Source organism: Cricetulus griseus, chromosome X (genome assembly GCF_003668045.3).
Source record: "Cricetulus griseus strain 17A/GY chromosome X, alternate assembly CriGri-PICRH-1.0, whole genome shotgun sequence".
NCBI lineage: Eukaryota > Metazoa > Chordata > Mammalia > Rodentia > Cricetidae > Cricetulus > Cricetulus griseus.
In genome coordinates this window covers 83,422,348-83,446,820 of record NC_048604.1, presented here as the reverse complement: position 1 = coordinate 83,446,820, position 24,473 = coordinate 83,422,348, and the positions used below count along the sequence as shown (strand labels likewise).

General features: G+C 37.4%; 1 protein-coding gene across 3 annotated transcripts in view; it reads left to right on the top strand.

Annotated features, from left to right (window-relative positions):
• Positions 1 to 24,473, top strand: part of Dmd (dystrophin) — a 1,637,847-nt gene that overhangs the window by 1,205,357 nt on the left and 408,017 nt on the right. The gene's annotated exons all lie outside the window — the stretch shown is intronic.

The window sequence follows — 24,473 nt, the reverse complement described above, 5'->3', positions numbered from 1 at the left end:
AGGAGCCCTGCTTAGTTGATTCTGTGGGTCAGGACTCAGAACACATAATTTTATAAAACTCAATTCTTAGTGTCTCCAGCATGCTGATAAATCATGCTGTGATCCTAGGCTGTATTCATGAATGTGACTTAGAATCTGGTAGTAGTTTATTTTCTTTCATACTTAAAATGTAAACTTTGGCAGATGCCATTTTGTAGGTCAGTGGAATACAGTACAAAAATGTCCTTGGTTTTGTGATATTAAAAAAGTGCTCAGTTCTCTTCTGGTTTTCAGAATGGAAACTCCTAAGAACAACTTTATCTGGAAGTGCTACATTCATGTTATTTTTCAATTGCTAAACCCCAGTCAGAGGTTGATTCATAAACAACAGTGCTTCTTAGCTAATCAAGAGCAGCTCCTTTTGCGATGCTTGATGTTAGAAGAAGTCAACTGGCTTTAGAAATTAAGTGAGAAACTCACAGGTATGCCTTTTGATAAGTCCTAAATCACCTGTTAATGAAAGCACATGCTGCCACACCCATAAGCCATGCAAATCAATGGCATTCTGTGTTCTATTCAAATTCTCTATGGGAAAAGGTGCTTCTGACTTTCCTAGTTAAGAAAAAGGAGTCCTAGTTTACATGTATGTGTAAACTTATTTGCAACTCTGGAATAAAGCTCCAGTAAGCATATTTGAGGCACAGAAGAATGATTTCAGGTTTCTGTTTTTGTTTGGTTTGGTTTGGTTTGGTTTTTTTGAGACAGGGTTTCTCTGTGTAGCTTTGGAGCCTATCCTGGCACTTGCTCTGGAGACCAAGCTGGCTTCGAACTCACAGAGATCCACCTGTCTCTGCCTTCCAAGTGCTGGGATTAAAGGCGTGTGCCACCAACGCCTGGCAGTTTCTATGTTTTATAACTAGTATACATTAAAATATAAGCAGCTATTACTCAATAAGAATTTGTTCTTTCTCTTTGTAAGCTTATTTTTAGATATCAATCTGTAGATATGTATTATATATGGTTTCCATCTCAACCTAGTATTTGCTTTGTATATGCAATTTGGATATAGAATGGTTGCCAGACTCTTTTTTAGAAACTGGTCTCTTTGTCCCGCTTCTACGTGACAATTGAACTAGTTGAGCTTGTCAATTCCCCTTGTCAAGTTTCTTCTTTTGAAAGATACACTTTCCTTAATGTCTGGCTTCTTTACTAAAATTCAACATCCACAAAGACAGGAACCATGTCTGTTCCATTCACTGATGTATTTTTTATTACCTAAAACAAATACTAAAATATTAATAGATGTTTAATCAATTCCAATTTTTACCTGTTCCTACCAAGACAAGTATTTGTTTGTATACTGCCACACGTAGTGAAGCAAAATATGGATCATAATGATTTTTATAAATTAGGTATGTTATGTTATCCTGTACACATTTCCTCTTCCTGAGTTCACAAACTAATAACAACAACAACAACAAAAAAAAAAAAAACAACTCTCACTTCAAAGGGAATAAGAAATATTTATTCCAAACTGCATATAGTGACCACGGCCTAAAAAGATTCAGTTGCCTCAAAAACCATGCTTCAAGGTAGAAGTGGTTACATGAACTTTCATAGTCACAGAACAAAAGAAAATTATAAATTAAGATTCTTTTCAAATACCTTCCTCGAGACATCAAGTAGACAGGTAATGGCAAAGGATTGGAAACTCTGTTACATATTTAGCTTTTAAATCTATTGCAAACATTTTGTATGATAGTCACAGAATGTTACATCAGACATAAAAGTCACCAAGGAGTCATTATTAATGTGACTAAAGATAACTCAGATAATTCAGCTTTGTATCTGTAATACTCCAACTCTCCAAAATTGCAAAATGCTAGAAGCTTTTTATCAATCAGTCTTGTATCTTTCAGAATCTCTAATAGAGTTGTGGATTCTTTTTTGCAAACTTCAGTTCAAACCTGTATTTCTAAGCCTGAGTGTTGTCCCAATGATTTTTAAGATTGGCCTTTAAGGGAATGAATTTGTCACTGTATTTATGTGATAATCTAATGATATTGAAGACTACTTCCTGTGATCATGTTATATTGCCACATGGCATGCCTAGATTTGATTATGCTTGTGATCCAAGACAAGTAATTAACCTTAAAAATACTTTAATATTTGAACAGTCATAAATCATATCTATGTAAGGATTCTGGAGACCAGGAGTACAGTGGAGGTGTAAAAAATATAGGAACCAGGACAGAAAACTAAGATCTGTGCTAGTGAACATCTTAAATTTCTCTTATGAATGATGAAAGGAAGCAGATCAAGGACAGAAAGTGCATGACTGACTTTCAGTTATTTCTCTCATTTGCCCATGGAAGCCAAAGCCAGTCCATAAACACAGTATCTGAATGCTTCTCATGACAATGCTCTATATAGCCACCACCTGAAACTATTTAGATAACTATTAAATTCATTGGCAAGAAATAAAAAGCCATGCCTCACTATCAAGAGATAACCAGATGGGGGAATTAATGAGGAACATTCTGCTCCAGTCCTCAGGCTTTATGAGTAGGTATTCAGACTGCAGAACATACATTTCACTGTCTGGGCAGGCTTCTTTTGCTTTGTCAATGTACAGACTTCACAGCCACCTCTACAGACCTAGATCATCCCTTCAACTTCTAAGCTGTTTAATTTAATATATGATTTCTAGATGCTGTGGCATGTGTAAAGAAACCTCTACCATGGAAATATTTCACATTCCATGTTTTCATTGAAATAACATTGCCTAAAACTAATTTTCATTACTTAAACACAAAATATGTGCTGATAACCTACAAACATTGGTTTTCATGTTTGAAAGAGGGTAATAAAATTTTAATTACCAAAAATTAGAAAATACTATGATAGGATAATCTTTCAATGCAAGCATACATTTATTTGTCTATTTCACAAAAGTTTAGGTTCCAAGTAAGATTTTTGCTACTAGAGAAATACAAGAAAACAAGTCAGATAAGTTGGAATATCCCTGTTCTTTGATCTTCAGTTTGTAGAAGTGAAAAGAGATTAAGCAAGCTACTTCTTCATAGTGAGAACTATACTTTGGGCATGCTGTGGGAGTCCACTTGTGGACTCTCACCATGGTGAGATAATGAGGCCTTCCCCAAGCAAGCCTTAACCCCACTGAGACAAATGAAATTGAGAATTTGAAGACAGAAAGATCCCAGCAAAAGGAATGTGGGTAGAGGCTTGTGAGAAAATTTTTGGCAATTCAAGGAACTGAAGGAAGCTGGCCACACTAGCAACATGCAGGTAGCTTCTATACTACAGTTAGTCCTCTATTTCTGTAGGTTCTGAATACATAATCAACTACAGATCAAAAATACAGTTTAGAAATACGTTTTAGTATTCTACAGTAAACACATCCAGATGCTCTTTGTTATTATTCTTTAAGTGCTGAGAAATAACAGCTATTTTGTGTTATAACCAATTTAAAGATGTTTTCCGGAATGTTCATGGGTTAGTTGCAAATATAAGGAACTTGAATATCTATGAGTCTTGATAGCCACAAATGTTTCCACACCTAATCCTATTGTCAATGCAACATTGACATTGCTGGATGAGTGATGATAATGGGGACAGTTATGATGATAAAAAGCAGAAGGAAGGAGCGAGTGCTGTTAGTGAATTAACAGATGGTCACGTCAACTCTATTAAGACTGGTTGTAGTAAGTGACTTAGAGGGAAGACTTAACTTGTGCACATGATCAAACTTTTTACGTAAAACTTTACACAAGAAATGGAATTTGAGAGAATATGGGTGTGGGGAATATTATTGAATATAATATTGCTTATTTTTAGTTAGAATTGACTAGGAAACACAAATATTTTTGATTAATTTGATAATTGATGAAATTGTCACATACACAGGAAATGTATGTCAGTTGTTCTGGTTAGAGATACTTAGCTGGATTTCATAAATACATAGATAATTCAAACATTGCTTGCATTTGAAATGCTTCAGATTACAGTTTTTCAATAGAGACTATTTTGGTTGAATGACTGCAGATAGGCAGTAATATTTAAGACAAAAGAAAAGAAAAATAAGCACATAGCATGAATTGAGTAGTGCAGTAAGTAGGAGATAAAAGAGGTTTGTGTGATGTCACAGAATCTTAAAAAAAAGAGATAGGTCTTCAAAAGAAATACCATTCATAGCTGCAAATGCTGTAGAGATAAGAAACAGTCCATTAGTTTAGAAAAAGGAAAACATTGATAAATTTAAAGTGAGTCATTTCGGTGTGAACTTGGAGAACCCTAAAATCACTGGTGGTCAGTGGAAATCAATATGGCCTTAGACTGAGGTATGTGTGGAAATTCAGAAAATGGAGGAACAAGTACCAAGCAATTCTTTCAAAAACTTAAGCATACGATGGGAAAAAAGAAAGACAATACTAACAGAAAATGGGTACAGACAGGTTCAACAGAGTACAAGCTAGAGAAGAAAGTTGCATGAATTGGAATAGTAATGGAAAGAAGATGAGAATAAAAGGCAGTGGGATGGATAAAAAGAAGTCAGAGGGGGGAGTTAAAGAAGGAGCAGGGGAGAGAATGAGACTGAGAATGTGGGATAAATGAAATGTTTAAAATTACAGGTACTTGGGAAAACATAAAGATCAAATTTAGGAATGGAGTTAGATTGGAATGAAGGTACAGCTATTAGTGTGACAGGGAAGAGGAATGACAGTTGCTGGTAGTTTCATTAGTTTAGTGAAAGATTGAGATACGATTCTTTGAAGTGGAAGCTACAGGTAATTCAGAGGGATAGGGCATGTGTTGGAGTTTTAAGGAGATTGACAACTGAAAATGCTTACTCTGTGGTATTAGAGAAAACGTTGAAAACAGAATCAGTGCATAGTAGGTTCTTGTAGCAAGCATTGGTAAGATACACTAAAGAGGCAGAGGCAGAAGGATCATGAAATGAAGCCAGCCTTGGCTACAGAACCTGTGCATAGTTTTTAGTCTATCTCAATTTATTTGCAGTTTTAAGAGCATTGGTACGAAGTTTGGGACAAGGGTCTCAGCAAGTTTTCCTTTACTTATTACCTCTGCCTCCTGTGATAACATCCCTTAATTTTTTTCAGAACTACTTGGTATTCTATTTTTTGAGAACATGTTATATGACTACACTGTGTTTTTAGCATATCTATTCTTCTCTCTACATTCAACTCTGCACATGTCCATCAATCCTATCTCAAATTCATTGCCTCATTTTCTGTAATATTGTTTCGTGTGGGGCTTTGGTTTGGGTTTGCTTTTTAGTTGTTGTTTTATAAAAGAAAAAAAGAACACGATGTAGGATGGGTACTAAGCAGGAAGGATCTGAAAGAATTTTGGGGAGGGGAAAGAATATGATGGAAATTCCTTGTACGAAATTCTGAAAGAATGAATAAAAACATTTAAAAGGAGCCAAGGAATTGATAACCTTGATCTATAATTAGAAAATTGATTATTGCTTTCTTATGACAGTCATTCTTATATTTATATTTGAGTCTAATTAATGGTGCCCACATATGCATGTGTTTATAGCTGACCAATTAGAATTGGATAATCAATGAGGCATCTTCTCCCTGGAGAAAACTGATACTCCTTCCTTCTGTAGCCATTGACTGACTGTAGCTCTTCATCTAGGGGTGAGGCCTTGTGAAGCTTTCCCCAGCCACATTAATATATTGACGAGTGTAGTCATTGTACAGGCTTTAACAAGACATCAGATTGTTAGAATTTAATGAAAACAGCATGCCTTACATTGAGAAGACCTTATTTCAATAGTATGTACAGCAAATGCCAAGAAAACTCCAGATGAAATATACCTTAAAGTAAGTATTGTTGCTGCTTTGTTCTCTTGTTGCTATTTATTTGTCACAGATGACAAAGCTACCTTCATTTTAAAAGTTGGACTGTAGCAGAAAAGCATGATTTTCAGTTGTTTTATCAATTTAATGCCAAGTGGCTAGTCCAAATAAATATTATAGGACAAGAAATGTCTACCTTAAGATTTCTAGCTCCCATGATAGATTTCCTACCCAATCAAAAGAAACTGTTAATCCCTTGTGCATGAGCTAGGTTGTGGGATCCCATTCCTTAGGGTGGGATGCTATGCTCAGCCTTAATGGGGGGGATGGCTTTGTCCTGCCTCAACTTAATGGGCCAGGCTTTGTTGACTCCCCATGGGAACCCTTTTCCTTTGGGAGGAGTGGATGAGGGATAGGCTGGGGGAGGGAAGGGGTCATGAGGAGGGCTGGGATGGAGAACTGTGGTTAAAATGTAAAATGAAATTAATATAAAAAGAACCTGATAATTACTCAGTCTCCTCTTATATTGTTTAGTTTTCTGTGGAAACTCTTTTACCCTTTAGCTGGCTCCTAACTCTTTAGAAAGATTCTCTCAGGAGATTTATTCATCACACAGGAAAATCTCCGATGTGTTAGAATTGCCAAACTACCAAAGAGATTGATGCACAGTGTCTAACATAATATGTGATAGTCTTTTTTTAATGTTAATCATTTGCAAGACTGGGCCTGTGTCGTCCATGTTCATTGCTGTGGAGCTCTGCATCAGGAAAAGTGCTGGGAAATGTGCTGAGTCATCAGAATCATTCATCCTTAGTGAATGAATGAAAGGACAGTGGAAAGTGATAGGGATAGTGAGGAAACTGGCCAGACCTGGGAAATTTGGAAGAAGGAAATGTGATTAAAACAACCCTAGAGTGAACTGGGCTACCATGAGAAATCAGTTCTCTTTTCTGTAGTTGTATACCAAGGTTACCAATAGGTTGGGTCTCCTCTTAGTTGCCTTTAAATGTGGGTAGTAACTAAAATTTTTTCCTGAGTAATCAATACATTGTTTACCTAATTATTCTTTTGATGATTGTTTATCACAAGCAAAGACAGCTGCATGACTCCACCAAACTGGAAGCTGGAGATACAGAAGTAAAGAAATCAGGCAGAGTTCTTTCACTTGGGAAGTTCTAGACTAGCAGCCAATTTCTACTCAAGTGTCTTTCCTATTTTTTCCAAAGGGAAAAAGCTCATATGTATAATCTACCACTGAAATTCTCTGATTAAGGATGTTTGATTTAATCCAACACTCAATAAATGACTTAGAAATCTAAAATCTAAATCTAAAATTCTCTCTCTCTCTCTCTCTCTCTCTGTCTGTCTGTCTCTCAGTCTCTCCATCCCACACATACTCCTAAGGTAAAAATGGAAATTTCTTAAACAATTTTTTTGTTATGCAGGAACCCAGAAAAGCATTTTTGAAAACTTTGCATTAAATAGTCAGGAGAGTGTAACTCAGTGGTAGAATGCTAGCCTACCATAGGCAAGGCTGCCCTGAGTTCCATTTCCGGTTTCACACAGAATGAAATAACTGCATTAAATGTCCAGTCTTAATAACGTGTAGAATGGATTGTTTCTCCCTTAAGAAAATTTCAAGCAAATTACGGGAAACTGAAAGATTCCTGTTTTGTACTGCCTACAAATGCAACAACTGTGCTTTTCAGTAGTTAAGGGTAATGTGATAGATTGGATACAATAGATGTTGTAACAACTTTCACTTACATTCTCTTTAGAAAGAATAATTCTTTATTTCAAGGAGCTATTGTAAGATCTCTCCCTTGACAGTGTCCTAGTTCTTATCTCTTATCTCTGCTCACATGGTGTTTCCTTTGAAGGACATTTTGTTATTGGCCCTCCTTTTCTTTTCCTCCTGTAGCAAAAAGAGCCCAGGGTGTTTACTCCCCATGGTGCAAGGGCACCTGGGTACACAAACAGTGGTGTGATCCTCTGGCTTTTCTCTGCTTGTCATTCCCTGAATGCAAGAAACAGATGCAGTGATCAATTAACTGTGTGCAGTGAACCCCAGGCAGGAAGGGGATGCTGTGTTTTGCAGTCCTTTTGTTACTCAGAAAGAATGAGTGGGAAGAAAGGCTGTCTCAGCTGCTCCTGAGACAACATAAAAATTCAGTCCGGATTTTTTCCCACTATGTTGATAGCTGAAGGTACATCCATCCTTATTTGCCTAGGATCCTCCTCATGCATGCCTATTGTTCTCTTATGATTATTCATAGTATCCCGGATGTTTTCAAGACATTCAGATATGGATAATATATTAGAAAATCTCTCTATCTACATGGTGTAAGAATGGAGAACAATGCTGTACTAACAATCATTAGTACTCAACATATTGTTGATGAGAACCTGGTATTCAGGGAAAAAGAAATTACACACAACATAAATGCAGCAGGGCAATTTGTTCATTGTGTGTATAGTTTAGACTCCATATTGTTTCACAGTGTTGACAGCAGGAGAGATAAGTTCTGTTCTGCTCTGCAATAGTCCCATGCATAGACATAGCAGGTTGGAAAAACAGTATCTTGCCTTCTTATTCTTCCAGTCTTCCCTATGACTTGCAATTGAGACAACTTGTGATTGTCTACCTATAGTCCTTGTGCATCACATTTTAATTAATTCAACACAATGGCAGAAAACTGTTGAATCCAATCTTTTCCTTAGGAATTAAATATGTTGAACAGTGAAATCTTGATATCTAGATAGAAGAGACAGAAAGATGAGGAAAAGAATTACACATCTATTTTAATTAATTATTTTTATTATTTTAGTGTTTGATACATACATTCCGTATGTTTTCTTCAGATCCATAACCATTCATTCCCTCCAGCTTCTATTCCATCTTCCATTACCTTTTCCTTCAAAGTTCCCTTGGTCAATGCACTGAATGTTTGTAACATAGAATTTTAATGAATTCTTTGATAATCTCATATATATATATATATATATATATATATATATATATATATAGTGCATTTTTATCATAACCATCCTCATTCCTCCCCATAACTTGTCCAGATCCACCCCTATCCTTCACCAACTTCTTATCTTCTGTTTTACAACCTACTAAATCAAAATAGTGCTGTCCATGTCCTCATGGATGTGGGCCAATAAACAGGAGTATGGTCAACCTACAAGGGACTACATGCTTAAAAGAAACTAACTCCCTCTCCCCTTGCTGCCATCAACTGACACTAGCTCTTCAGCTGGGGTGGGAGCTCATAAACCCCTCCTCATTCCATATTGGGAATGTTGACTGGCTTGATCTTACACAGGTATACATAACTGCTTAGTACAATGGACTTTTGCTGCAGGCCTTCCAGGCAAATTGCACTCCATTATAATATGTCTGGCCATAAGAACCAGTCTATTTGTTTTCCTCATTTCCTATCCAGCTTTCTTGAAAAATCTTATTGTTGTGATGAAAAGCCTAATTGATAAACTTACACAATCGGCTTTATTCTTTGTAGATTCCTAAAACCATAAAAAGAATGTTTTTAAGTAATAGAAACCAATATGGGAACTGACTTGGATGGTTGATACAGCAGTCAATGGTCAGGGAAGAAAAGTAAAAATACTCAAGGATTCATTAATCAAAGAGGGATTTAACATAGGGAAATATTGGACGCAAACCAATCCACTTGAAAGACTGAAGGGGCAAGAAAGCTTTTGTACCTAGCTTTCAAAATAAATTTCTAAGACCACACAGATCAGACCCACTAGGAAACTACTCTTTTTTTTATTAGTTCAAATTAGGAACAAGCTTGCTTCACATGTCAATTCCTTCTCCCTCTCCCTCCCCTCCCCTTCATCCCCACCACTCTCCCCTCCCCCCTCAGCTCCCCATGGAGGGTAGGGCCCTCCACGGGGGCTCCCCAAATTCCACAACATCATCCTGGGCCTGACCTAGGCCCTCCCCCATGTATCCAAGCCAAAAGAGCATCCCTTCACATGGGATGGGCTCTTAAAGTCCCTTCTTACACCAGAGAAAAATACTGATCCACTACCAGGGGACCCATAGACTGCCAAGGCCTTCTCTATCACAGCCATGTTCAGGGGTCTGGATCAGTCCCTTGATGGCTTCCCGGGCATCAGTCTGGGGTTCATGTGCTCCCCCTTGTTCAGGCCAGCTGTTTCTGTGCGTTTCACCAGCCTAGTCCTAACCTCTTTGCTCTTCACTCCTCCCTCTCTGCAACTGGATTCCAGAGTTCAGTTCAGTATATAGCTGTGGGTACCTGCCTCTGCTTCCAACAGCCACTGGATGAGGGCTCTAGGATGGCATAAAAAGTAGTCATCAGTCTCATTATAGGGGAAGGGTATTTAGGTTAGCCGCTCCAACATTGCCTAGATTGTCAGTTCGTGTCAATCTTGTAGATCTCTGGAAATCTCCCTAGTGCCAGGTCTCTCCTCAGACCTATTATGGTTCCCTCTGTTATGGTATCTCTCATCCTGCTCTCCTCTATCCGCCCCCCCCCCCAGCTCAACCTTTCTGTTCCTCCATTTCCTCCTCTCCCCTCCTCTTCTCTTCCTCTCATTCTGCCAGCTCCCTCTCCCCTACCCTCGTGCTCCCAATTAGCTTAGGAGATCCTGGCCCTTCCCATTTTCCAGGGTCAATGCATTTGTCTCTAAGAGACCTTCTTGTGGAAACTACTATCTTTGATGCACTGATACATTATGTTCTAGGTTATACTGCACAATTTTTCGTTAGGAATCAAAATTTAAAAATCTATAAGCTACCACTTTTATGACACCTGTTACACCTTCTTTCAACCATGTAGGTAGGGTATTGGCCTTGGGACAGTGATGTGAAAAGTTTCATGTTTCTGTGTTTAGTGAACGAACATGAACAGCCAAAGAGACAGAAAGATGGCTGGTTCCTCATTTCTAACCTCCAGGTCTCTAGTAGGTTTATCTATTTGGTTCAAGTTTGCCAAATTTAGGAAATGAAAATAATAAGGCAACAATATTATACACAAAGAAGTAATAATAGTTATCTGAAAATTAGAATAAATTGGGCAAGCTATATTTGATCTGACCTCTTCCTAACCAGAACCCTAGCTGCATAGGAGTATACCAAATTGGTTATCATTTCTGACCTGTACATCTACAAGGCAGATGAGCAGGTTTGGGTGAGCTAATCCATAGTATAAACCAAAGTAGTATTCCCAAGAATGCTTAAACCTTTCTGCCCATGCATTTTTTGCTACCTGAATATTTTCATTTTACCCTGTTAAACTCTCTGAGATCTTGTCAATCTGTAATTCACTTGATTTAAATCAACTTCCACTTCTAAAACATAAAAATCATCTCTAATGTGAAAGGGGACATTCTATACTCTGGAAATAGTGTTTTCAGCAGGTAAGATGGAGATGATGAGAACACAGAGAATTTTAGGCATAGAAAAGTCTGGCACCAGGAAGAGAAAGGTGTTGGGCACCTATCCATTCCAAGCTCCCTTGGCTTATTCATTTACATTGGACAAACACAGAACTCAAATGGAGAAACATTTCCTTTTCTGCTTTCTTCTGTCACAGAAGATATGTGCATCCTAAATTACTCAACCCAAGGTAGCAGCACTTTGAGATTACACAGATCATTTGCACTTAAGTCAAATAGCAAATGAATATGTGATAGCCTGGAAAATGGATATGAACATTGTTTGGATCAAAGCTCAAATTTGAGTTCTGAACAGTGGTCAAGCAAACAAATTCTGACTAGAGACACTTTAAGATGAGAATTGTGTCTATTATTTTAATTAATAGATATCAAAGTGATGAATTCTGGATTTGTGCCGTGTTGTTTCATCAGAAGGAAACCTCAGTAGGAAAAGAAACACTTCCTTTTCAAGGAATCATGGGTAATGAAAAAAATCACAACGAAAGCTTGTATAAAGCCTCTGTTCATAAATACAGGAATACTTTTTTAAAACCCAGTTTTTCTTTGTAAATCACTCTTTCGCATTGAAAGCAGTTAGACAACTGAAGTTTCTAAGCTACTGATTGTAACAGGAATCTGTATCAATTAGAAGCGGCAAGAAATCAAAAGAACCTGCACCCGGAGTTATCCTGGAAGACTTTCCATAGAACGATGACATCAAGCTATAGAAGCTTGGCTGTCTTGGTGACTGCAAGCAAACAGCCCTCCTGAGATGAATGTTGCTGTCTTCTCAACCCCTTTTCTCTCCAGTAGGGAGTGGGAAGTAGGGGTTACTTTGGCAGAAAAATCTCATCAAGAGTTAAGATGGGATATTTGGCTAAATGAGGGTTGTTGCAGTGAAATCAACTTTCCCTGAACTGAACTGTTTACTCTAAGAGCAAATTGATGCTAGTTCTGCACCTTTAGCAAGTGAAGTGAACTTTACGGATCAACTTGTAGGCTTCTTTTTGAAATACAGCAGATTTCTAAATTCCCTTTATTTCAGAGGTACAACAGGTTCATTTTCTCTCTGAGAGTATACATTATTTTTTTCTGTAGTCTTACATCTGCCTCACAAAAAAAGCATTTCATACTCAGGCACAATAGCTCCTTACTAAGAATTTTTCAGCATCATCTTCAAATGCTTTCATTAATTATAACCTGATTTCAGTTTAATGATATTTTAAAAGGGGAGAGTTACTTTGTACCTCTCAGCATCACAAGGAAAAAATTGATTCTAAACACCAAGTGCTATACAAAGTGAAAGATTCATTTAGGAAGAAAAAGTAAGAACCTCATTTTCAATGCCTTGTGTAATTCTTAAAAATACAGCATGATGTTTCTATGTAAAGATTATTATACCATTGAAAGAAATCAGGAATGCGCATACCATTTATCAGTTCCAAGTCCTCTTGTAAATATTTCTATTATTAAACTGTGAATTAAATTCTGATCTTTTATAGGATTTGATTTCTTCTGTGTGTTGAGATATGCAGTTACTTTTTCATGTTGTATAACTAGCTATGAATATTTAAAGTGATCAACAAATGAAAAGATTAGTTAATTTCACATGGTGAACACAATAATGAAGGGTCCGGGTAGGCAAATAGTCTGGAGCCTAGCTATATTCCATAGCTAAAATCTTATATTGAGTTTGTAGTGAAGCATTGACTAGTTACTTTTGAGCTTTCAAAATCTGACTGCCCTAGGAATATTTTCTTGCTTTCTAAGGTACCATGCAGTCTTCCATAAGCAAGCGTTCATCCATTTGGAGAGCTTTAACTTGTAGTTTCCACTTTCTTAGCAATCACACTTAAAATCCCGTGAATAGGCCCTAGGATTTATGGAGCTTGACTTCGTGGGACAAAGCATATCCTTTCAGCTTTTGACTGTCAGTATGTGAGCATTTACTTCCGTGCTCAAGGAGTTTCTTATAGCTTCAGAAGTCTAAGAGATACAAAGGAAGGGAGGAAGGATGCCTTAGTCTAATGCAGATTCATGAACTCCCCTCTAATAGAGAAGCTATTTCATCTTCTTTTATTTTTTTCCTAATCAAGCTGTTAGGATGAAACAGGGACATGTAATCTTACCAGAGTGAAATTGGGGTCATGCCATAGGCTAGCTGAATGAGGGCTCTTTGGCATGTGATGTATGGCCAACACAACTCCGTTACCACATCTAATCTGCCATTTAATTACATTTTAAATCTCATTTGAAGCTCTTTTTTATCATTATGGTAATTGCTCTGTAAATGTGCCCAGAATGAGACCTCATAGAAATTTGCTGAAAAAAAATTGAAGACAGAGAAGATGAAACATTATCATCAGGCAAATGTTTGTGGCTTCAGACAATGTGGCCTATGCAATAAAAACAAAAATATGTTCATTGACTCAGAGATGCACTCCCCCTATATCATTGGTTCTCAACCTTCCTAATGCTGCAACCCTTTAATATAATTCCTCATATTGTGGTGACTCTCAGCCATAAAATTATTTTTATTGATATGTCTGTAAAAATAACTGTGATTTTCCTACTTTTATGAATCACAATGTAAATATCTGATATGCATAATATCTGATACACAACCCCTGTGAAAGGGTCATTCAAGTACTCAAAGGGGTTGTTACCCACAGGATGAGAACTAGATTGTCCTGGGATTTGGTCTTTTTTGTCTGTGGCTCTATCCCTTCTTTGGTGGGGAAGAAAGCTTCAGCTTTCTGGCTCAGGAAACCTTCTCTTCCCCAGCCTCAGTGTCATAATTTTTATTTATATTTGCCAAATTAATAATATAATACTGGACTCGTGTTTTCAATTTTTTGCACGCATGTAGAGCAGGCCCAAGGTCTTTTAAGTGAAAAATTGGTTTACAATGCAATAAAGAACACCTCTGTCTTCTTTCAGGGTCATTTAAAAATATCTCTACTGTAAAATGTTCCTTTCTCTGCTATGGTGATTGACTCACCTCTTTGTGGAGCACAGCTGGTTTCAAGTTTTCCTTTAAGCACGTTCTTAATTATCACATACTTTGATCTTGAGCTCTTTCACTGGGCCATGAGATAGAAAACAAGTGAAGAGCCTAATTGCACTATCCCTGAGGTTCAAGCTGCTAGTCCTTTCATAGACAGACCCCTGGATGAATATGCCTTTTCTCTCAGTAGTTACCCACCCACTCCTCTTTTATTTATTTCCCAAGAAGAAAGCATGGAAAAATGAAAAACAGCCAGGTTATTATTAGAATGTGATTAGCATCCCCAATTTCTTTGTAATATCTGAGGACTGTCATTTAAGATGTCCTCTCCTTAAATTCTGGTCATTTGGTCCTCAGCATTATTGTAATTTCAAGTTATAGAGATAAGGAAAAACACACTTTGGTCACATTTTCCAAGGTGCAATTCTTCCTCAGAGTTTTCCATTAAGATGGCATTTGGGGGATGTGTTGTTTTATTAATTACTTGGATTTCTAGAAGGTAGAGATGATTGTAGGTTTCAGTGGACTACTATGCTATTGCTTCCTAGTCCTTCGTGGAAGATCATGAAATAATGGGTTATATTTTGCATTTATGAGTACTTGTCTAGATTTCTAAGTAGAGGATCAATGATTTCCTCAAAGGAATCCATAACACCCAGATGATTAAGGTCTGTCATACATAAATATTTCATTGTAGGAATGGATAATGGTCTTAAAATCACTAATAACACATGCACATTCTTGAACTCAGAGTTTACCCTACAGTATCACAAACTCTGGGATTGCGATATACAAATCAGTGTATTTATTTTTTTTAGGTTTTTTAGAATTTCATACAAAATGTTTTTGTCATATTTATCCCCCCAAGCCCCTCTTCCCACTTGATTTTATTTTTCATCAAGGCCAATTTGTAATGTCCAAATATTCTGGGACGTGCGGCCTTCCTCTGCAGCCTAGTTGACCTATCAAAGTCCATAGTCTTACAAAAAACTGACTCTTTCCCAGCAGTTTGGAATTTCCAATAACTCCTTGGCTAGGGGTGGAAACTTGTGCCCAACTCACGTCTCCATGCTGGAATTTTGTCTGGCTTGAGATTACACAGATTTTTGCATGGTGTCATAATCACTGTGAGTACATATGTACAGCTTCTGTCTTGTGTTTTCAGAGGTTATAATTTTCTTGTAGCCGTCTACTACTACATGCATTCTTTCTGCTTCCTTTTTTGGAATGATCCCTGAGTCTTTGGAGGAGGTACTGGGGTGTACACATTCCATTTAGAGCTGAACATATTATAGTTTCTTGTTCTGTACCTTGTCCATCTTTGGGTCACTATATTGATAATCATCTATTGCAAACAGAAGCTTCTCTGATGAGGACCATAAGATGCCGTAATCTATGGGTATAATGAAAGGTCATTAGGAGCTTGTTTTAATAATTCCCTCAAGCTCACTCAAGTTTGACATTAGTGTGCTTTGTTTACTATGCGTGAATGACATATAGAAGTCAGATGCTTAGAAGAGCATAGGAGAATGCCTATTTAATAGGTTACTCCAGGAAACCATGGCTATGGGTAGAAAATGCCTGAGTTCTAGAATAATGGCACCATTCTAACTTCACTCTTTCTTCAAAATCCCATTTCAAACTACTCATATCCTCTCAGACAGATAACACTTTAATAATGAATCAGTGTCAAACATTACATTTTCTCTTCCAAAAGAGAAACACGTTGTGACTCACTAACACATTAACATTGTATTCTCCAAGTCATATTTATGAGCTCTTGAACATACACCCTTTCTATTCTGTATCTGCTGTCTTAGTTTAAATTGTTATCTTCTCTTGTTTAGATTATTATTATATATTATTCACTTTTCTCCCACATCTGCTGTTCTTTCTTCTACTATACCATTTGACTAACCACAAGATACTGTTACAAAAAGATACATATTGAATTCATTAAGCACCTTCTTAAGATAAAAGTCCTGAAAGTTAGTTTGCAAATACTCCCACACAGCCTAGCCTCATCTATCTATCTGTCTGTCTGTCTATCTATGAATATGTAAATACACATATGCACAAACACATACATTTAGGCACATAGCAATATTTTCATTTTATTGCTTCATGTTACTTACCCCATATCATCCAGAGATCTCTACTCTAGCCATATAGTGTTAACCAGCTTTCATAGGTACTTATCTAACCTTATCTCATCTTATCTTCAACTTTACTCATGCTTTTCCTTCTGCTTTAAATTGTATTTCCTACTTCTCTGGTGAGCACCTAATCACTTCTTAAGGCCATACTATAACATTGTGACTTCTGTTGTGGCAGTCAGCAATCTTGTGGCAGTCAGTAATGACTCTCATTTCTCATAGGATTATGTTCTACTGTACTATTACCACATATTATTCAGTTTGTTTATTTCCTTAAGACTTGTTCTATAGGTCCATTAAAATAAATAAGTCCTGTGGTTTTAAGGGTACATTTAGTCAAAGCTTTGGGTATCTCTCATCTGTCTTCTAGTTTCCAAAGAGAAATAGATGACAAAGTCAGTAGATGAATGGATCAAAATTCTGACAGTACGCATCAAAAAGAATTACTTTTAGCTTTTCTACCCAAATAACAGTAATAATTAGATACTATTGATGTTAAATTCTTATTCTCTTGTTTGTGCTCTTTCTTCTGTTAAACTTGAAATTGTATCACTCTAGAGCAGAGATTCATGACATCTTAACAGTTATTTCAACCATGTATGAGAAGAATGAATGAAAAACATTTATCTATTGTAAAACACTATGGCCATAACCTTGTTATCATGTCTTTGATGATCACTATGAGGATTCCTCATTTTCACTAAAGGTTAATGACAATGATGATATACAGTGCAATTTCTCCTTTCTCAGGACACTATGGGGCATAGTTCTCATATTTTAAATATGTAATATCATGTAATGGTCATTCAAAAATTTTTGATGTGTGAATTAACCAATCACAGCCAAATGTGAGTGTTCTAGTTTCTTCTTGAAACTACATCATTTATCTTTCTGGCATGGAAAGTCTTAACAAACCTTGGTCTCAAAGAGATGTTTAGACAAAAGAGCATCATCTTATGACTAAATATCCAAAAATGTCCTAGGCCTGCTTCAACAAAGTGGTCTAAGTTGTAGGGAGACACTGTAGCCATGCCTCCTAGGAGCTAGCTACAGGTGTGCTTGACTACGCCTGTCAGGACATGGTCAGAGGAGGTTTGAGACTCTTAATCTCAGGGTCATGGTTTCGAGCCCCACGTTGGGCACTAGGTATAATGAAAAGTTACAGGTTATGATATATTCATTCAAACAATACTGGCCAAACACAAGCCAGAGCGTGCCCAGAGACAACAAGCTAGAAAGTCCAAAGAAAAGGGATCCCCACGTGTCTGCCACCCATTAAGAACTCCCCAGGCATCATACTAAACCTCCCTTGACCACGCCCTGACAGGTGTAGTCAAGCACACCTGTAGCTAGCTCCTAGGAGGCATGGCTACAGTGTCTCCCTGCACTAAGTAGCTATAGAGTACTTTGTATTCAATTGAATGTTTTACCAAGGATTTATAGGTCTACAATTGAAAGCTTTTGAGTGGATTTTGTCCTCTGCAGTATAGGATCTAGGAATGAAGATATATCACTTAGAATTTCGTCTGTTTCTCATTTGCATATCTTTATCAGCAAATATGCCAAGGTTATATACCTTTACATTGTTTAGGTGTTTATTCCATCTTCCTCCTTCTTCTCAGATACTGAAAACAGTCAATTTGTTTCCTCCTTGTCACTACCTTATTCAATGAGAGAACACAAAATTGAATAAAGACATTGGCTAAGCACCAAAAAGAGTTATATTTCCCAGAAGAAGTAATTTCCTGTACTTGGTAGTAAACAGAAATTAACTCACCAAAGAACACCAGAGAATCATACCCAATTATGTCAGAGGACTTCAGTTAACATTGCTGTATTAGAACCCTCTTTAGTACTGAACTATCATAACCAACCTGGAGGGGTTTTAAAGTTATTACCTTAAGATTTAGGATAAAGAATACTCATTTAGTAAATAGAAGGTTGTGTAATTATATTTGAAGGTGCCCTGCTACTTAAAGAAAGACATATACTTAGATTGTTATTTGTGCTAGCTAGTTTTATATCTACTTGACACAAGCTAGTGTCATCATAGAGGAGGAAGCCTCAACCGAAAAAAACACTGCCTCTATGAAATTGAGCTATACGCAAGCCTGTAGAGCATTATTCTAAATTAGATATCAATGTGGGAGGGCCCTGCCCATTGTGAGTGGTGTTATCCTTGGGCTGGTGGTCATGGGTTCTATAGGAAAGCAGGCTATACAAGCCCTAGAAATCAAGCCAGTAAGCAGCACCTTCATGGCCTCTGCACCAACTCCTGCCTCTAGGTTCCTGTCCTGCTTGAACTTCTGTCCTTTTAGCTTTTGGAAATGAACTGTTTTATGGAACTGTGGGTGTTTCATCGCAGTAATAGTAACCCTGACTAAAACCATATCATTAACCCAGCTTAAAATTTTACCTTAATGTAGAGTTGTTCTATTATGTTTCAGGTTGTTGTGAAGTGTTTTTTGGGGGTGTTTTTTGCTTTTGTATCTTTGCATCTTTGTGATTATAATAAGCCAGAGGAAATTAGTTACATGGCTGCTATGATTTCTCTTGTATTATCAAAAGTAATTGTGGTACTTTGCCATATGTTCTTGACTTCTTCCTAGATATTACTTTTGGGACGAGACTTGACATCAACTAATTGCTTACTTCTAATATTCAAACACAATCTCTAAAGAATAAATAACTTAGTGACAGAGATTCTAGAAATAAGCTTTTCTAACTTCTAAATCTATACATAATATAGATTAATGGCACAGAAAACTATAACCAAATGAGTCTTTGTTTATGAGAATATAGTTGGCAATTTTAGGAATATAAATGTATTTGATTCATCTACAACCACTGAAATATAACAAAGAACTGGAAATGTAGCTCAGTGGAATAGCATTTGCTTAGCATGCATAAGACACTATGTTTGGATATAAACCTGCAGTTGCACAAGAGGCATGGACTCTGTGATGTCTTGAGGTCTACTGAGAGCATGATAAATATGGTTGATAACAATATGCTATATTTTAAAAGTTGTGAGACAGTATACTTTAAGTGTTCTCAAAACAAATGATTAATATGTGTGATATAACATGTTAATTGGTTTAATTTAGCCATGCCATTGTGAACATACTGTAGTATGTATCATAATTGTGCATGACTTTATTTATGAGCTAAATAAATGAATGAAAAAAGACCTTATATTTGGTCATCAGTATCTTAAAATTAAGTTACAGTATTAGTACTAAAGGAACTGTGAAAGATTTGGATAACCATTCTGATTGAGAAAATACTTCAGTTGTTACTGATTGCTCTCAGAGTACCCTAGTAAATTTCTCAAATTGAATATCCACAAGTATCTTCATTTTAAATTATGTTTCTGTGTTACATGAAGTCAAATTGCAAGTTGTTTGATTTGTATTTGGTAAGTAGAGAAAAAAATTGAGTTTAGTGCAAACATAAATCCAGATATATGTCTGCTCTGAATTTGCCTCAGCCACATAGCAGCAATGGAATTGGGAAGAGTTATTTAATCTCCCTAAATTGTGATTTCCTCAGTTGACAGATAAGAACATGTATTTCTGTGGCTGGAGAGAAGGCTCATTGGCTAAGAGCAATGGCTGTTCTTCCAGAGGTCCTGAGTTTGATTCCCAACATCCATATGGCAGCTCACAACTGTCTGTAGCTCCACTTCTAGGGGATCCAATGCCCTCTTCTGGCCTTCATGAACACTGCCTGCACATGATGCACATACATACATGCAGGCAAAACACCCATATGCATAACATAAACAAAAGACTGACTCTAAGAAAATGTACTTACAGGATTGGTATAAGGGTTGCATAAGATGTCAAGCGTTCCCTGTTTCTAATTCCTGTACCTTACTCCCACTACTCTTTATGGCTCTGCAACCATAAATATATTTCAGTGTTTGAAAAATCTAGCTGTCTACCTTTAAATATGGATAGTTATTTTCACTCAAGCTGATTCCTTCCCATAAAACATAGCACAAATCTAAAAGCACCTTCACCACTCTATGCTTTCTGTATACAGTTGTCTCTATGATTTACCTGTGCAGTCTGGTGTTTGTCTGTAGAGGCCTTTGAGACTACTGTTGGCAGTGAATTTCTACAAGATATCTTGTGTAGGAAATGTTTATCCAATCATGAGCAATAAAGCAGTATAAATAATATCTGTAATAATGTTGCAGAGGTATATAGGTCTTCTGTGTGGGTTTTAAAGAAAGTGTTAAAAAAGAAAACCCAGCCTGTCTTACAGCTGCCTCTAACATCCAGCAGCAGAACTGTGAACCAAATTGATATCAATATTAATTCTTCATTGCATCCATGGCATACAGCTTTTAAAAGAATCTGAAACAGGGTTACTCTGCCAACCTTTTTTCAAGAGATTGTATCCTTTAGAACTCAGACTAATGTATTTTAGGAATGCCTAATGCAGAATATCCTATATGTGGAAATCAAATCTAAAATAGAATTTCTAGCTTTAAAATGATTTTATAAAGAGTCGTCCCTTGCCTGAAATTTATCCTTCCTAAGGTAGGGTAAGAAAAAGATGAGGTTGAGTCATATATGCATATATTGCTATTGCTCAAAGAACTCAAGAAAATGACTGCCTTGCTGGTTTATGAATGGTTAGAACTGTCATCTAGATCTCCTAACACCTTTCTCTCTCTCTACTGCAATTTTTCCTTAAAAGTACCTTCCCAATAATCATGGCCCAGTACTGTTTTTATTGTTATGCTTGTTTCCAGGAAGTTATACTGACATCTTATCTTTATATGATCAAATAGCAGTCTACTTCCTGAACCATCAGTAGCTACTCTGTACACTTTGAATTTCATCCAATGACCTTCATTAACACTCCCTATTAGCAGCTGCCTATGGGTGTGGCCCCCATTTCTATGAATCTGGTATTCAATTTTCCTTAAAAGCTGCTTAGATAGTCTAGGCTAACAGGGTGGGAGTCATGGAAGAAGGATGAGACAACCAAGGCATTTAACTCTAATGAACACTCACTGGGTTAGGCACTTGGATGTTCTACCCATATGATGTCATGTAATCTTTATCAAATAGTGTAAGTCAGATATTGTTGACTTTCTTTATAGATTATACATAAAAAGAGACTTTAAAGTATTTTTCATATTTCTCAAACTCTTAAAAACATAAATGACAGAAGTTAGAACCTAAATATATCTCCCACCAGTCCACTTCTCTGGGTAATCATATTAATCAAGGCCAGCATATTCTCTTGCTGTAGTGGAGGGACTAAACTATAAATGGACTTCTTTCCTCTTGCATCTTCAATCTTTTTAAATCTCCATGTAGTGGCTTCTTTAAAGCCTGAATCAGATAAAGTCACTACCTCATTTTATTACTATTTTTCATTTCCTTTTTGTTTTTAATTGAAAATAGATTCATCTTGAATAAAATATATCCTGGCCACAGTTTCTAATCCTTACACTCCTCCCCTACTCCCAAGTCCCTACTCCTCTAGATCCACTCCCCCTCGATCTCATGTCAGAAAACAGCAGGCCTCCGAGTGACAATAACCAAACATGACAAAACAAAATACAATAAGACAAGGCAAAAACCCTCACACTAAGGCTAAACAAAACCCAACAGGAGGAAAAGAGACCCAAATGAGGCAAATGACTAAAAATACATACACTCCCAAAGTTAAGAATCCCACAAATCACCAAGCAAATAGCCACAGCATATACACAGGGGACCTCGTACAAGGGGTGCTTGGCGCTTCAGTCTCTGTGAGACCATTTCAGCTCTGATTAGTTGATTGAGCAGGCCATGTTCGACTGGTATCCTCCAGCTTCTCTGACTACTACAATCTTTCTGCCACCTACTACATTGGGTTCCCTGAGCCCTGCAAGGAGGGACACAATGGAGACATGAACTTCAGACTCTGTTTCCACATTATGTCTGACTGTGGGCCGCTCCCAAATGATGCCAGAGGATGTTTCTCTGCTGATGACTAGACAAGGCCCCAACCTAGGAGTGCAACAGAATTTTTAACCAGTTGCTTCTACCCTAGGTCTCCCAGCTATCTAGTCTCTGGTTCATGGCCATCCAGGCAGTACTGAGCATTGGCTCTCTCTTCTGGCGATAGGCTCCAAGTTAAACCAAAAATTGGTTGGACGCTTGCACAAGTTCTGTACCACTATTGCACCACCACATCTTTCAGGCAAGGCTTTTTGTAGGTTGAGGGTTTTGTGACTGGGTTGCTGTCCAGCTTCTCTCTCAGTAGCCTGTGGAGTATCTTCCTGAATGAAAGAGACTAGAACCTAGGGATGATGGCTCCATGTAGGTACTATCTCAATATCTATATGTTTAATGAGCTGTATGGAAGTTGTCCTCAGCAGTGGTCCCCGCTGTCCATTTGCAGAGAGCAAGCCTCTGCCCTAGCATCAGCCTTGGTTGGTTGGGGTTCTCCCTGGAAGCCCCTTGACCAACAGCACCACTGAATGCAACCCAGTCCTACTACTGGGAGCCTTGCCTGGCTACAAGAAATGGCCCATTCAGAATCCATATCCTCCAAAATTAGTTCTCACTGGGATTACTCTCATAAATTCCAGTAAATTTCCACTGCATTTGATTTCCACACAGCCCCCCCTAATGACTCCTGATTCTAGCTGTATCATGCCATATACTCTCCCTCCATCCCACCACCTCCATGACCTGCCACCAGTCCAGTCACAAAATCTATTCTCCATTTCTCCCTCCTCTTTACTTAACCTCACTGGGTCTATGGATTGTAACTTAGTTATCATTTAGTTAATGACTAATATCCACTTATAAGTGAATACATACTGTATTTGCCTTTCTGGGTCTGGATTGCCTCACTCAGGATTATTTTTTCTAGTTACACCCATTTGCCTTAAAATTTCATGGTGTTGTTGTTTTATAATAGCTGAGTAATATGTGTAAATCTACCATATTCTCTTTATCCATTTTTCAGTTGAGGGACATCTAGGTTATTTCCAGGTCCTGGCTATTATTATTAAAGTTGCAATGAACATGGTTGAGCAAGTGTCTTTGTCATAGGATGAAGTGTCCTTTGGGTATATGTCCAAGAGTGGTATAGCTTGTATCTTGAAGTAGAACGATTCACAATTTTCTGAGGAACCAGTATATTGATTTCCAAAGTGATTGTACAAGTTTTCACTCCCACCAGCAGTAGAGGAGTATTCTTCTTGCTCCACATCTTCTCTAACATGAACTGTCACTTTTGTTATTGATCTTAGCCATTCTTGTAGGTGTTAGATGGTATCTAAGATTTGTTTTGATTTGCATTTTCCTGATAGCTAAGGATGTTGCACAGTTATTGAAGTGTTTCTCGGCCATTTGAGTTTTCTCTACTGAGAATTCTCTATTTAGATCTGCACCCTAATTTTAACTGGATTATTTCTTTTTTTGTATCTAGTTTCTTAAGTTCTTTATATGTTTTGGATATTAGTCCTCTATCAGATGTAAGTTTGTAAAAAATAAATTCCCATTCATTAGGCTGCCACTTTGTCCAACTCATGATTTACCTTTCCTTACAGAAGGTTTTCAGTTTCATGAGATCCCATTTCTTGATTGTTGATCTTCATGCCCATTCTATGGTTGTTATATTTAGGAATTGGTGTCCTGTGTCAATAATTTCAAGACTACTCTCCCCATTTTCTTTTCTGTCAGGTTCAAAGTATCTGGGTTTATGTTGAGGTCTTTGATCCACTTGGACTTGAGTTTTGTGCAGGGTGCAAGAATGGATCTGTTGCATTCTCTCTCTCTTTTTTTTTGTTTTTTTGAGACAGGGTTTCTCTGTGTAGCTTTGGAGCCTATCCTGGCACTCGCTCTGGAGACCAGGCTGGCCTCGAACTCACAGAGCTCTGCCTGCCTCTGCCTCCCAAGTGCTGGGATTAAAGGCATGTGCCACCAATGCCCGGCCTGTTGCATTCTTCTACATGCAGATATCCAGTTTCACTGGAACTATTTGTTGATGCCTTTCTCCCATTGTGTATTTCTGGCTTCTTTATCA